The sequence below is a fragment of the Scomber japonicus genome, chromosome 1 (genome assembly GCF_027409825.1).
Source record: "Scomber japonicus isolate fScoJap1 chromosome 1, fScoJap1.pri, whole genome shotgun sequence".
Classification (NCBI taxonomy): Eukaryota; Metazoa; Chordata; class Actinopteri; order Scombriformes; family Scombridae; genus Scomber; species Scomber japonicus.
The window spans coordinates 12,480,095-12,494,860 of record NC_070578.1 but is presented as its reverse complement, the minus strand read 5'-3'; the positions used below and the strand labels follow the sequence as shown (position 1 = coordinate 12,494,860).

Here is a 14,766-nt window from a genome sequence, read left to right as displayed (position 1 = left end):
CCAAATATATCTTATGTTGCCATTCCTGATTTTATACCATGAAAAAGAGAAAATGTTTCTATTTTATTGATACTTGTAATTACCAGTGTGTGTGGCTAAACTCTTCAAGATCAGTGGGGCTTCAACCCTAATTACCAACACGATGACTTTGTTTTAGTTATCAGGTGGCAGGTGGATGACTTTGGGTAATACTATACTTATATCCATGACAGACAAACCACTTTTTCAGACTGCAGAAATTAAATGAAATTTGTAAATTGAATGTGTAACTCTTCTTTTGTGTGTTGCTCCTTTTCCTGTCATTGCTCCCTAACTTCCACTGCCCACCTGCATGGCAAAACACATAAGCAAGATATCTCAACCTATAAGGGTCAATCCTTTTCTCCAAAACTCCAGACACTCCACTGCAACAGTCCACAGCTGCTCTGACATCTGATTTCATAGGCCTATGGAGTGGGAGTTTGGCAGCCTCTTAGCTGTCTCCATCTCTTTCTCCCTCCTAATACAAGAAACCAATATCACTTTGACCGCTAGTGGAAAAAGGCATCAGGCACCTTGCTCGGGGTAATGGATAGCTTCTGCTCACTGATATAAACAACTGGGGAGTTGTGATCCTCCCAGGGCCAGTTGCAGTCTGGACAAGGGATCTGTGTGTTTGCAGCATGCCACCGCCAAGTTACTTTGCTCTTGGGGGGGCGGGGGGGAGGACTCTCCACCAGTGGAAAATTATATTAGCCCAGGAAGAAATAAGTCCAGACCACATTCACTTTTCTGTGACATCACACTTGCAGTCATAAAAACTGTGTGTGTGTGTGTGTGTGTGTGTGTGTGTGTGTGTGTGTGTGTGTGTGTGTGTGTGAGAGAGAGTGTACAAGTGTGCTTTTTTCCTACCGTCTGTGTGCTGTCACATGATTACAGATGGCCCAAAATTGAGGCATATCTGAAATTAAATTTGTTCAGTTTCCATTACGTAAGATTGGTGATAAAGTGTGTGTGTGTGTGTGTGTGTATGTGTGTGTGTGTGTGTGTGTGTGTGTGTGTGTGTGTGTGTGTAGGTGTCAACATTGCTGGCCAGGGCTGTCTTCCAGACCTTGACGCTTCACAGCCTTTGATACTATCAAAGAAGAAACAGTGAGGAAAATGAGAGATGAAAATTCTATTAAAAAAAATTTCCAAAGATGATTCAGTCTTTTCTTTATATGTCCGAGAGTGAATCTCTTTAGAATTACCTGTCCAACAGTGGGCAGTTAGACTTTAAAGGATCCTTTAAATGTCTGCAATGACACTCCTTTACAGTTACTCCAGAAATGAACTTTTCACCGTCTTAAATTATATAAAACTTGAAAATAATAAATGCAAACATATTACACTGATTTATTTATTAGAACTAACATCAGTAATGAGTGCTTGAACTCAGCCAAACTAAAAGCTTTTAGAGTTCTCTGGAAAGATCTCAGGAAAGATTCTATTCAAAGCCTGTGTAGATGTTTATATGATAAAACAAGAAAAACGATTTCATTTCTTAAAGGGAAATTTAGAGATTCCCAATTCTACCGTGTATATGTATGTGTATGTGTGTGTGTGTGTGTGTGTGTGTGGGTGTGTCAATGTGCTTTCGCAGTCTCCGTGGTGATAGAAACCAAGGCCTTTCTGCCAGATTGACCCTTGCAAGGTCGCAGGCACCATCAATTATGTCAACCAGTAAAATGGGCTTCACTACACACAGCAGATTATATGGAGTGTAAAACATTAGAAAAATGTGTCTGAAACATCAGAGCAACATGTTTGAAGTGACAAAGGGTTGGGGGGGATAGAGACACTCCCAAAAAGGGAAGACCCCTGACAAGTGATTTTGTTTGAAGGCATTGTTACACAGTCAAGTGGGCAGGGATGCTTTCTATGGCCCTAACGGCAGTCCATCTTCTGAGCAGAATACAAGCAGGATGGAAGGACATATGCTTTCCACAGGGTCAAATGAAGCAGAACTCACGGGCTTTTGTGGTGCTCCCTTTTGGTGGCGAGAAGAAAAGGCAAATCTGTTGTTGGGTCGTAGTCCCAATGGGCCCACAAATATCACATAAAAATTCACCGGTCTGTTCCTTGCAAAGCTTTTGTCCCCATCTCATGATAAGGAGTGTGGATCCAGTTGGCCTTAATGGCTAAACCACATAGTTCTTAGTTTGAATGAGCTCTCCAGCAGTATGGAGTTATATTTGTGCCTTATTCCTGGGCAAGTGTCGGGACATTTTGAGGACAGAACGTTTTTAGTACAAGTAGTATTTACAGTTTTTGGTACATATCTAGTTTAAAGAACATTTCTTGTGTAAAATATTAGCTTGCAACCCGTTATCTTGACAGCTGGCTAGCTAAGTTCTGCCAGAAATAACTAAACTAGTTGGCTATCTTAATGATGGACAGCTATACAGATAAGGCATTATAATGATTAATGTACAGTAGTTGCGTTAAATAGTTTCAACTGTGCGCGTGCATTTAAATCTAAGATTAGATTGTGTTGAACAGCGCATGCTTCGTCTTGTTTTGAAGCATGCTAGAAGGTTGATAATTACTCATATAATCAGCCATATACTGTACTATAAATATCAGAAACTGCTTTTAGCAACTTTTTAGATTAGCTGGAAATGTAGCACACTGTAACACTCTGAGGTTGAGTGAGCGTGCAGGCAAATGTGAGAGCATGCTGAGCAGAGAGTTGAGAGAGACAGACAATTAGCGAGTGTCAAAGACTACAAGCATACAAAGCAGAAACACTGAGAAGGGAAGTGAGTGAAACTGAGTGAAAGGTTACATTATGTGGCAAACACATAAATCTATTAAGCGCAGAACACATTTGTTTGCTTAAATTAAATCATTATTTGCGTGATGATTATTTTTGTATAAATACATATTTCATTTTCTTGCGAAAAATCTTTTTCTGTGCTCAAAATGTTCCATGGCATGCTCAGGACTGAGGCACAAATATAACTCCATACTGCAGGCTTGGACGGGGGACCCACACTTATGCAAACTGCTCACTGGCCTGGCAAGAATGCATCATCCATCCATCACAAGGAAGCTTTGAGAGGCGCTTTGACTAATTCAAGACAATGAAGACAGAGCTGGACAGAGATGTTTGCGATGAGCGTGACACTCAAGCACCTTCTGCTCTGTTAAAGCCCCCTTTCTCTCTCTCTCAGTATATGAAAGCTGAGTCTAGATTCTAGCTAGATAGCAGATTGTGATCAGCACCTCACTCTCCTGCCAGTAAAAAGCTTTTTGCTGACTGGGGCCAAAGCCAGCCTTTCTAAACCCCAGAGTTGTGTTAACACACACTGCACCATACTTCAGGTCTTCAAAAATGCTAAACCAATAAAAAGGGTTTCCATCCATCTAGGCACGCTTGCATAGAGGAATTTTGTTTTAGTGGGGGAAATGTGGCTGCAGGGGCTGAAGTGTGCCACTAACAAAGTTTTGATTGAGTACAAGAAGTCTGAAGCGTAGTGATTCTTCAATTTTTGCATCTGGCTGAAAATCATGGAGTCGCTGTAGTGAAACTAAACAGGGCTTCTTATATGTCTAGTCTGACATTATATGTGAATGGCCTATAGAGGTACAGTAAAAGATAATGGCTATGTCTAAAGTAGAACTGATTGGAATCTCGAAAGTTCCAAATTTCCTACAATATAAATACTGTATACTATAATAAAGGCCTTGAGGTTCATGCAGTAACAGCCGTGGACAAACCTTGGTTTTATGGATAGACTTAGAGACGCAGTGGGCAAAGGGAAAGATGTTCAACATGAATACTAATTACATCTATTCTGTTTTTAAGGAAGCTCACTCTAATACTAAATATGATTCGAGGTAATCAATATATTATGTGTTGCATTGTTTGTTTTGTCCTATCCAACATCAGGTTTACCTCAAGTCAAACTATTGATCATTCAAAGCACTGTGCATTATGGGACATGAAAACAGGAGTATCTTTAATCTGCTGCATCCCTTGAGCTCAGTTGTGATTAGAATGGCAACAGTTCTCTCAACACTACATGGCTATACAGTAATAGACAATGGCACACACCATGAAGCACTTACATATAACTGGATTATGGACTCACATACTGTACTGCATAAGATGCTGTCTACTTCAATCTGGTAAATAAGTCTCAGACACTCTAGCAGTTTTTACATTTAATACTGTATGTTAAAAAAAGAGTATATGATATGAAAAGAATTCCACTGTGGTGTGCATATATAATGATATCATCTAATTAATTAAGGGAAATTAAATGGGGAAAAAAGGCACTTTGGAATGTGTAACATCATGTGCCTGATTACTGTATCAAGAATCTATATTACCAGCCTCGATGGTGGTTAGACTTTTTAACACAAGCACATAATGTAGTACATAATGCTGCTGTTGTTGCTGTCTGTGCTGAAATTACAATTATACTAAAAAATATCACAGCTATGTTGCACTTACACTTTACTATTGCCTCAGGTGTATTTCCTTTTATACTGACTATACTGAGTAGAGTATACTATGCACCTTTTTATACAATTCATCCTTTACACACCATCTGTGTTTCACTACTGTATGTGTGCAACTTTATGTATATGTGCAATTTACTGAACTGTTGTATGTATGAAATTGGTATTTGTATGTTTAAGTGAATTTTTTATTGAGCTGCTGCAATAAGAGAATTTCTCTGATGTGGGATTAATAATGTATATCTTATCTTATCCTAGCATACCTTACATTGTGCTATGTTTTGACACCAAGAAGCTAAAAATGTTCAGACATATTTTCATGACATTTATGTTTGTTTATCATTTGTATGCTGGGTTTAATCTTTCAACAACAAAGAAAAGCTTACAAATTAATAATCTGATCAGCCTCTAAAGACTTATATGTGCGTACACAAAAAAAGACTTAACTTAAATGAATGAATCATAAAACACTGTGTAATGGTAGGAGAGTAAAATATATAAAAATGCATATTGATAAATGATCATCAGTAATGTTAATTATACACAAAATGCATAGTGACTGGAGGAAGCCTAATAAGAGGATATGATGATGACGTTGTGTTATTACTGGCTATCTGCTGGTTGTCTCTATTAGTTATCCATTATTAATGGAAAAAGGGTCATGTTAAAGTAACTGAAGTGTTTCTAAACACACCTGATTTTCCACACATTTACCCTATGTACTCCCCCCACCATTGTGTTACGTGTGTATGTGTGATTGCTCCCCACCCAGTGAGCCTGATGAGAGCAGCTAAAGGGTGTTTATGAGACTGTTAGCCAGGAGAGGATGCCGCCCTGCAGCTCTCGCCCAAATAAAAGAGCCATTTATTACATCCAACATGACCCTCTCATTACACACAAATAGGAATTAATGAGCGCTATATCTGGCGCTCCCAGCGGAGCGAGGCGGGGCCCGCTAAAGGACTAGCGTTAATTACACTGTCCTACATCTCGCCCATTTAACACCACCCATCAGATCGCTCTATCTGCACTGGAAGGATAGGAAGGTGGAAGCATTTCGCCACCTGCAAGGATGGTGGCTCTGGTTTAACCAGTGTGGTACAGCCATACTGGTGAAACATCCCTGTGACATCCCTGTGAATTGCACATGCACACAAGTGGCTCATAGTGAAATTCAAACAATTTATTATAGCTTAGTCATTCACAATTAAATATACATGTACAATATATACATATGACATCATATATCATATAATTGTCTTTTTTATGTCTGGGTTTTCACTTTTTTCTGTTGGTTATGAAAACATTTGACTCACCAGGTGTATCAATGGCATGTAGTGATGGAGTACACAATAGAGCACACAGAGCAGCTAAAGTATGAGAGTGACCCAACAGGTGTAAAAGACGTCCAGTGAAAACAAAGGTGAATATTAACCAAATTATTATTATTATTATTATTATTAACCAACCTGTCTGTTGTGAAAGTCTATTAGATCTTGATTGAAAGTTTCTGTAAAATAGTGTAAAGACAATTATAACTGACAGTTTGGGTATATTATAATATATATATATATATTTTTTTTTAAATCCTGCAGTACACACTCAGAAATAATGCTTGATAGCTATGTTAAACTGGCTATTTACTTAAAATCAGTAAAATCAGTCATCCTGCCCCGTAGTCATCCACTGTAGTACCACTGTTAGGAACTGAGAAGTGAAAAAGTTAAATGTTAACATAACCAATAGGCCTGATGGTCAAAACTACAAAAACAGACCTCTGGTTATAAACAAAAGGGGATTTCTGTTTCAGTCTTCACCGGGGGCGAAATCTGCTTTACTAGAAAACACACATATCAGGTTTGATCTCTGTTGGGTTATCGTCTTTATACTGTATATGCCTTGTTTTGAAAGGTGCAAGGCATGGAACTTCCCAGAATGCTCCGAGGACTTATACTTCCTTCTGACTGTACTCACATCCCTTTTGTCTACAGCATCAGCTTTTCATTTCTCCCCTGTTTACCTTCCCTCACACACACACACACACTCTGATTCCAACTTAAATCTTTACCGTTATCTCTTTCATCCCTTCACCTCTGATAATGCTGCACCTTCCCTCCCTCATTTCATCTACCCTTTTTCCACCTCCCCTAACCCCCCCTCCCCCCCCCCCTCTTCATCCCATAAAACGCTACAATTATCATCAACATCTTTTTCTTCCTTTTCTTCACATCTCTTCAAGCGAATCAAACAATTTTACACCGTCTTCCCATCAGGATCACCCCATTCACTCCGCTCATTGTTTTCCAGGAAGGCTTTATGTACTTAAAACCCTAACACGATAGCTGCTCTGGTGATTTTGAAGAATTAGAGGTACTGAGGTATTAAGAGGTTGTTATTTCTCTCTGCTAGTTGCAATGTTCCAACAAAAAGCTGATTAAGGATCAAATCTTCCCCCAAATTGAAGACCTTACGCCTAAGCCTTCCTCAGAGATGAAAAGATGAAAAGTGTCATTTGGTTTAACAGGGATATTTGAATTTGTAGCTTTTAGCCTTTTTTTGTGTTTCTTTTGTTTTTAATGTATTGTGTGCACAGAATATATCACAGGTGAGCTTTTTGATTTATGTTCTATTTTGTTCCTCCGCTAATTAGGTTTTGTTTTTTTTCTCACTATGATGACCTTCAGTTAGGTAAGGCAGCCTGAGACTGTGATTAGAAGCTGTAGAGATAAATGTGAATTGAATTTGACATGACGTGCAGAGAAAACAATAATATGGATCATAGAAGCTCATAAAGATCCAGTTTCAGATTGAAATGATCTTATTGAAAGGCTGTGTGCCGAGTTCAAAGTGTGAGTGCTCTATTTTTGTTCACTCTGGTTTAAATTGCTCAACACCGCATCTTAATAAGTGTACAGCTATTTCTGAACATCAATCCAATGAGAAATATTTCAAAAAGTGATGGACAAGCTCTAGTCATGTATTCATTATTCAGTGAGATTAACATTTCATGTGAACAGAACATAAATTGAACAAGAGTTTAAGGGCTTTTTTGTTTGTTTTTTAGTTTTTGCTTTCAGTGACAAATCAGTGTGGTTTTTCTTGTTTCTTTTCCTCCACCACTTCCACACGATTTCCTGCAAGAGTAAACAATTACACCTGGATTAAAGAAGTGGAATAATTATATGTCAAGTGCCAGTTAGTAGTTATGTCTCCAGTCAACTATAAGAGGGGCGGGCTTTGCTATAAGATGCTCTGAAATCTCTCTTTCATCTTTTTTTATACTTTCTCCCCCATCAAGGCACTTCAACACACACACACACACACACACACACACACACACACACACAAAACATACACACCCCTTCCTTGCATCTCTCTCCCTCTGTTGGTATGACACAGGAAGAAGCAGGGCCCTGCAGCCAACCCCGCCGTCCGCATTGAATGCGATTAAGCTGAGCAGTGATTAATCTGGGCTGCCCCATAATTCCTCTTTACCACTTTAATGGATGTTATCTCCCCTCCTCTGAAGGCTTATCTTGCTGATCGGGGCCAAGGATGAGGAGAGGGAGAGAGAGAGGAAGAGGAGGGAGGGAGGGAGGGGGGGTAGAAATCAAACCAAATCCATACAGAGGTAAGTAAATGAATAAGTAAGTAAATAAGTAAGTAAATAAATAAATGTAGGGATTGAGGGAGCTACTAAGCGGATAAGGCAGATCAGGCTCTGTAAAGTGCTCATTTGTTTTCTAAGAAGACGAGACAAGCCGCCTTCAGAGCCTGCTGATACAGTAAAAACACTGTCAACATCACAATTCACAGACAAACAAAATAAATTATCCAAACCGCTGTCAATAAAGTCCCCCACCCCCTCACTGTAAAGATGAGGTGTTCTCCATACTGTAGCTGACAGTCAAAGACTAAAATATTAGGGTTTTGGTTTTTTTTTTCTGATGAGATCATTCTCTTTCATAAACGGCAGTGACGTAAAAAACAATGGCATTGTTACATCTGCGGTTACCAGATTGTGACATGACTCACATTGCTGACACAAAGTCAATGATGGCTAAGTTCCTCAAATACATTCCAAAATCAGTCATCCGTGGCGCAAAACAAGTTGGCTCAGGTCAAAGTCTATTGTAGGAATGAAAATGCAAACAGCCTTCCCCACCTTAGCTTTCGGGACAATGAGCTACATCCTGTTATTGGGAAATAATTACACATGCACTATATGAGGGATTGTTTTAATCGTTTAAAATCGGGAGGGAAAAAAAAGGAATCTTGTTCAAGAAGAAAAGATGAGCTGGTGTCAGGTTTTGTTCACAGATAGTAACGCATAGAGAGCAAAAAGCAATTAAGATTTGAATGTAACTGTTCATAGACTGTGTGGCACTGTGTTGAAGCCAAGTCCCACTTTTGACTATGTGTTTAATGAATTTTACTTTTTGTCACTTGAGGTTGAAAGAACAGAATATTGTATTAATGCAATAGCTTTAAAATAAATCCATGCAAGAAGGCTTAGGATAAAAGAACATTTTAACCGTAGATATAGTTTCTTCTCAACTTTTCTAAAAAGGGCACTGCTGTATTTGCACACACTCTATGTTAAATAATGCATTGAGGCTAGTGTTTTTTTGTCCTTCCAGGTCTGCGTTCATGTATATAAAATGTATTTGTGAGACGCCAGCTGAAGAGTGACAGGGTTAAACCTGCACCCCCCCCCTCCTCCTCCTCCTCCCCCCTGTTTCAGCTTACAGCGATGTGGCAGTGAGATTCTGTCATAGACAAACCTCTGTGGGATTTCATTCACTACTAGTGTACATCTTTAGGTACAAAGCTGCGGGCTGCATTGGCTCCAGGTAACATAAACGCTCCCTTCAAGCCACCGCATATCTGCCCATGAAAATTCTCTAAAGGGGTTTAAGCATTTACGCAGAACACTATCAGGCACTGCCGAAAATTCAGCTTACCCTGTTGAATAGGGACTTCAAAGAGAATTGCAAATACCTTTGCACCGCTACATTTTCTCCCTTCTCTCTTTCTCGGTCTCTCTCTCTCTCTCTCTCTCCATCTCTTCCTGCTTCTTTTCATTTTATGTTTCCAAACACAAGCTGCTGCGTGATGTAAAATGTATTATCAGCCATATATTTCCTCTTTAAATGAATAATAACAATAATCTTTGAGTAATTTCTTTTTTATACATCTCCGTCTAAATAGGGCAACGCAGGCAAGCTAATATAGAGCCGCGGGTAAACAAGGCTGTGCAATAATGAACGCGTGGATTAGGCCTCTAGTCTATGTTGTGTGATAAGGAGAAACAGCTGCTACTATCCAGGTAACAGCACATATTGACTGTCAATGACGGATAAACTACTGTGCAGCTGCACATTTACTTCCTTCATTCACACTGTGGACACATTACACAGCCACATGTATACATATCCAAAACACACAAACATATGCAGATAAACACACAAACAAGCCCATACATGCCCATACATACACATGGACACACACATACTGTATGTACAGCATATCCATCAGAACCGCAGTATACTTGGATATAATAAATGCATAAGCCTATTTGTGTATAGAGCTCAAAATGCAAAACAATATGATGAATAAACAGGGTGTGATTTAATGTAAGAGATAATAAATGGCTTCATAATGAGCAATAAAAATGGTCTTTAAACACTTTACTGCTTAGTTCACACTTATAATTAATCTGGGTTCCATGTGTGCATATAAAGTGGGTATAAAACTCTGCCTGACTATGCAAGTTAAACAGAGAGGGAAAGAGAAAAATTATTGCTGGTAAACATATGTGACGTGATTCCGCTGTGGCCTCTAGCTTTCAAAATATGCTGCCGCCGCCCCCCAACCCCCCAATGCCCCCTACCCCTTCCTGGACCAGCATGGCAAGCTCTCCAAATAATGCATTACAAAAAATTGCTCCCTGAAATTATTTACGGTGAAACGCACAACAGAAACCATAACATTTATAATGTTTTACAAAGCCATCAAATAAGTGGAGAGGGGATTAATTGCCCCGGCCCGACCTTAAAATAATTATTTTGAGCGGTGCAACTCTAAACTCCAATGAAATTGATACACTTTGATAATTAGATTCTTGGCACTGACCCGCTGAAGTCAATAAAGGTTATTAAGGCCAATTGCTGTCTAAACGCATTACGGGCAGGGTAAACTGTCCGTTGGAGGCCCCTGCTACTCCAGCGCCAATATGATAATCCGTTCTCCGTCCTGGGGGTTTCTTCCCTAGCGCCTGTGTCTCCACTCTGCCATACAAAACCAGATTGGATTCGCTTAACCTTTCCAGGACTTTGATCAAATGAGCTCACACAGCAATAACATTTACATTGACCCCCCCCCACCCCCCACCCTCCTCCTCCCAACACACACAACCTCTCTCTTGCTCTCTTTTTTTTTCTTTCCTCTCCTCTCTCTCTTTCTGTCTCTGTCTATACAGCCTCTCCCTACAGCTCCATCCCTCCCTCCCTCCCTCTCCGACCACTCCTCAGCTCTCGCCCTCCACGCGTTAGGTCAATAACCTAATCAGCTATCGATGGCGACCGGGGCCAGGCTGTGTATGATTGCAGTGCAACCCTCCTCAGTAGCCCAGATTGTTTCTGAAGACTGTTATTAAAGAGAGGGAGAGAAGATGAAATGGTCACCAAGCGCATCCCTGCGCACGCGCGTACACAGTAGCCGGCCTCCCATTATAAATTTTGTCACACAATGAGAAAAAAAAAAAAAAAAGAAAGTGCGTACAACGTATATGCGTGTGTGACCAAAACGTCGGAAAACGGGGAGTGACAGGTTGGGTGAACAGAGTAGAGGAAGACATGGCCCCGATACCACTTCCTGTTTTGTACATCTTGAAACATACAAATATATTCAACTGAGTGGATCCCATTTATTATGAAAGTAGATTAATTTCCTTGATATGTGTTGAAAAGATTTCCATCTACAAGGCTCGTTCTCCTGTCAAATGAGGGAGAAAGTGTGAGAAAGAGACAGAGATGTGTGGAGATAGCGGGAGCGAGAGAGAACAAGAGAAAGAAAGAACGTTAAAGTGAGAGAGAGAAAGAGAGAGTGAGAGAGGGAGAGGGAGACGGAGTGCATTGAAATCTCTTTGCATCCGCGGTGGCTTTTGAAGTTGTGAGATGAGCAGCCACAGAAGTCAGGAAAGTGACAAATTAGGGAAAAAGCTGTACTGTGCAAGCAGAGCTGCTAAATCAATTAAAGTCATGCCGAGTGCATACATTAACATCAATGGCACACACATACACACACTCTCACACACACACACACACACACACACTAACACACACAGGACAGGAAGGGGGGAAAAAAAAAGGGAGATGTGCTCATGGGCTCGTCGCTGTCGTTTCTCCCCCACAGTGAAAAGAGGAAAAGATAAAAAATACCACACCGGTATTTAAAATATTCTGCATAAAGCCAAGACTCCCTGTCTATTGTGAGTCAGACGGAAGCTATTCATTGTTGCTAGTTTAAGGAAATGTCACTATTGTATGATAGCCATGATAGCAGAGTCCTGAGGGAACACAAAGCTGCAAGCCAGGCAGGTCTAAATGGACTTCAGCACCCTGGATCACAGGGGAGTGTAAAACCTTTAAGTTAATGTCCTTCCCCCACCCTCAAGAAACAACCTTTTTTCTTACATATGATAGACCCCCCCCCCACCTGCCCCCACCAACACACACACACACATATACAACCACATACACATATATACAGTACACACACACTTGAAGATTATTCAGATGCCTGCCTCTTTGTTTCTATCAAGGAAGCACACGAATTCATGAGGTACCAGTTTGGAGACGAAAAAAAAAGAGGCGAGCGAGCAAGTGGACTTGTTTTGTTTCGGTTATTTATTTATTTATTTATTTATTTATGTATTTTATCAGAATGTCATTCAAATGGAAGGATGAGCATTTGCATGACAACGGGCTGAGGAGCAGAGAGAGGGAGCCCCAGGGAGAGACAGTATCCATAAACAGGGAAGCTAGTCCCCCCCCCCATATTGCAATATTCTTCATACAGACTAACAAACGCACACATAGCCCAGCTCATCCCGCAACCCTGTGTGCTAAATATGACAATAAAGAGAGGAAGCCTGGCTGTTTGTATTGCTATTTTAGCAGGATAAAACAATAGGCTGCTTTATTACTACAGCACAGCGCGTAGTAAAACACACTGTCATTTTATAAAGCCTATTTGAAGAGACGTATTTTTGTTATTTTAAAATACCCACGGTGATATCAAATTTGACAAAAATAATGCTGTATTAAAATATACTCAGGAAGGAAAGAGCAGACAAATCTAAATAAATAAACAGCAAACAGCATCAGCACGCAGCACTGTAGGTCACTAAATTACACTGTACTGTCAATTGCCAGCTTCAAAATGTAAAATATATGCAATAAAGGAATGTGCAGGGAAGCCTACATAATTTAAATAAGTCACAGTAGTTTAGAGAAAATGTGTTTTAATCTAACTGCAGAAAAAGCCACAGCTATCAAAACCCTCAAAAGGAAAATCTATAAATCACATCTTTAAAGTGCTTTTCATCAGCATATCAGAGGTCGATGCATGTATGTAAATATTGCTTGTGAAAGCAATAATGTTATCTTTCATCACTATAGTGCATCATTATATTTATGCATTCACCAGTGTATTATTTTTGCATAGCTTTAATGGGCCTTTGTGCAGAAGGAATACTTGCTTTTGTCTGATTTGACACATTTGAAGTTATAATAATAATGTTCTGACAACATTTTGTAAAGTAATTTGATAAAAACAAATCTAATGATACAATGTACAATGCACATTTACATTAATAATATATACTATATACATTTAAATATGTACATATACTCATATTTGTAATATTCATCCTAATTTACTGATTCAACTTTTTTTTTCCTAAAAATAAATCCTCACTTTTTATTTGCTACATTGTTTTAAAGTCTGATGCTAAGTTTCTCCTGCATGACAGAAATTCACATGTGGACACTATTGAGAGACACACTCACTCATACACATACACACACATACACACACACACACACATACACACACACACAAATACACATAGTGGATATGGTCTGCTTGTCCATTAGCGAGAGATGGAGACACAGCAACAGAAAGAGAAAAAGACCTCACATTTCACTGATGCCCTTTTCTAAATACGGGTCCAAATCACACACTTCATCTGGGCCCAGAGGTGGAGCTCTAGATGAGTTTAGCCTCTGTCTACTAAACCCCCCCCCCCCCCCCCCCCCCACCTCCCCCTTCTCCACCACCACCACCAACCCTTCTGGCTGTTCGACTGAGAGAGAGAGAGAGAAGGGTGAGAGAGAGAGAGAGAGACTATGACTAGAGCTGAGCGGCGTCGGCAGCAGCAGTACTGTTCTCCTCCAGCCCCTGTCTTTATCCCCGCCTGAGCATTAGATGTGATTACTGCTCAGCGCTCGACACTGACAGAGACAGAGAGCTCCCAGAGACAGCAGGAGTGGGTGAGAGACATAAAGAGACAGTGGGAGAGAGAGAGAACGAGGGAGTAGAGAGGAGAAGAGGAGCACAGCTCTTTCGTTCCCTCCGCTGCCGCTACAGTGATACAAGAGTGCCCCCTGCTGCTTCTGGTGTCTGGGTGTTAAACACACATACATACATGAACACACACACACACACACTCTTTGAAATCTGGCTATGCAAAATGGACTGCGTAGAACCTGGGGAGGGAGAAAAAACGAGACCAAGCATGTATCTGTGTGTTTTTGTGCAATTAAACTACAGTGCTGTCTTGCTGTCTGTCTGTGTGTGTGTGTGTGTGTGTGTGTGTGTGTGTGTGTGTGTGTGTGTGTGTGTGTCTGCCGCACATATGTACAGTACAGAGCTGTGACTAAGGTGACTTAATTATGAGTCTGACATTACTAAGTGATTCCTTTACAGTGGTGTCTAACTAATAGCTGTGTGCCCACGTTCCTCTCTAATAAAACTTCTATGAGGCTACGATTAAACACATGACACATCCTTAATAATGCGACGCGGTAAGAAGTTAGACAATCCATCATGTCTTTTTAACACACACTCCCTTGTGAGGAGCATTATTGGACACCAGATCACTTGTGTAGTTTGTGTAAGACCCACGAGCAGAGGCATGTTGAGCATTTAGAAAGGTGAGAATCCTTATTATTAAATGACATGAGTAACTACACTAGTCATGTAGCCGCCTAT

The 14,766-nt window shown here is 40.2% G+C and overlaps 1 protein-coding gene across 1 annotated transcript in view; it reads right to left on the bottom strand.

Moving 5' to 3' along the window:
* fto (FTO alpha-ketoglutarate dependent dioxygenase) overlaps positions 1 to 14,766 on the bottom strand; it is a 119,531-nt gene that overhangs the window by 69,140 nt on the left and 35,625 nt on the right. The gene's annotated exons all lie outside the window — the stretch shown is intronic.